Source organism: Thalia democratica, unplaced genomic scaffold (genome assembly GCF_965202585.1).
Source record: "Thalia democratica unplaced genomic scaffold, ktThaDemo2.hap1.1 HAP1_SCAFFOLD_196, whole genome shotgun sequence".
NCBI classification, from domain to species: Eukaryota; Metazoa; Chordata; class Thaliacea; order Salpida; family Salpidae; genus Thalia; species Thalia democratica.
In genome coordinates, this window is record NW_028139322.1 from 32,673 (window position 1) to 34,686 (window position 2,014).

Sequence of the window (2,014 nt, forward strand, 5' to 3'; positions counted from 1 at the left end):
AACCGCCACTAACAAAACAACAAAAAGCCTTCTCGATGTGTCACGAAATAATTAATCACCTTCTCTAAACATCAGCGTTGCGCAGTGTCGGGTTTTACAGCGCTGAAGATCAGAATAAAGGGGAAGATCAACAACAATCCGCGGTGTCAGGACTTGGCACCAAAGTTACTGAAATCTGCTTTATTTTAGCAGAATAGCAATTAAGTACGCGCGAGGTTGTACGGTTGATCATTTGAATTTAAATTTGTTGAAAAACCATTGCGCTTATTAAAAGCTCGCGAGCCCGAAAAGCTTTGACGAGTGTAAGTTAATATGAGTAAACTTCATTTATATATTCAAGCGCTTATTGACATTTATTTACATTAAAAATTTAATATATTTTCACCAGTAGTTAATGTCACAAACAAATTCAAGCTGGAGAAAGTTAAAACCGCTGCTCGCTTCAATTAATTTTCAAAGAACATAAATAAATTTATCAGAGGCAAAGTTTGTTCCAGATATGCAAGTCTAGAGGCTAATGGCCTTGCATATCATAATAATCCATAACCATTTTTTAGAAAATCAAAACAGATTATAAAAATGTTTGAAAATATAAACGATACATATATATATAAATATATATATATATATACACATTTATAGAAAAAGTTGTACTAAATATAAATGAAAACTTTAGTTTCGTATTGACTTTTTCATCGTGTTACACTATATAGTTCAACAAAAACTAACTGTTGTTATTAGGAGTAACGAATACTTTTTCGTTGCTACTAGTAAAAACCGGGGGCTGCTGACATTCGACAACGGAAGTCGTGGATGACAGTTCTGGTGATGACGTCATAGCGGAGGTTGATCTCTGTTTCGTGGAAACAATAAGATCTTGATTTAGCTGAATATTGCTGTAAAAAAATAATAACTAAATTTACTGTGAGTAAAAGTTATAGTTTTTTGTATTAAAAAAAAGCTAACAAAAAATGATTTAGTAATAGTTTTATAAATTCAAAATTTTACCGTTTAAATGATGTGTTGTCGAACATTGGCATATTAGGAAACGGCAGCATACTTTCTTGTTTCTTGTTCAGGTTCATCAGATTTAAAACTTGTAACCTGAAAAAGTTCATTATTAAGCAATTAAAAATTTATACGGCGTTTGTGAAAACTAATATACTAAGTTATCTCAAAAACACATAACTTGAATAAAAGGAAAGTTTAATATACAGTTTAATACATAGATTAAACGAAAGAAAGCTTTTCTCAAACAGCGTGTTAACCAGTAGTTATTTTTTTGTTGTTACAACTAAACAAGTCAGTAGTTTCCTTAGCAACCAGCCCACCACGTCCTATGTAAATGACCTCCTTAGCAACGGTTGCTAAGTTGCGAGCTGCAATGAAGCAGATATACGCTTGAGGTCTCTCGCATGGTAACCGAGGTGGCATGGTTGCTTTTCAACCGCTTTCAGCACTTCCGCACTTTTATTAACCAGTTTTGACGAAAATCACCGACGTCTGCGAAGGCGGTATTAAGCTTCCTCCAGACGCGGTAAAGTAAACCATATTTTTATAGTTTCAAAAAAAAAACTTCAAGAAAAAAGTTTTCTTGATTTACGCTTATTATAAGGGTTTTAAGCAAGAACTACTTCAAAACGAAACAATTGGATTTAGCTAGTATTACTTTGAAGTTGTAAGTTTTGTTATCGCATAAAAAACGTGTATCGATATTTATTGGTAATTTATAAATACTTCCATAACATTTGAAGCAGATTAAATTATTAATTTTAACTTTGTTTGTAGAATTTTTAAATCTCTTTGAGCCAAGTAAAAATACGTAAAGTAAGTTTTATGGTGATAATTAATTTTTTTAATTTCGTTTTTTAACCTGTAGTGTTATAGTATAAACACATTTGAAGAATTACCGCACAAAAGAGCTGAACAACTATATTCATTTTGAAGCTAACACTTCTTTGTCAATTGAAAAAATTACAGTTCCTTGAAGTTTAATAGTATTTTAAACGACGTC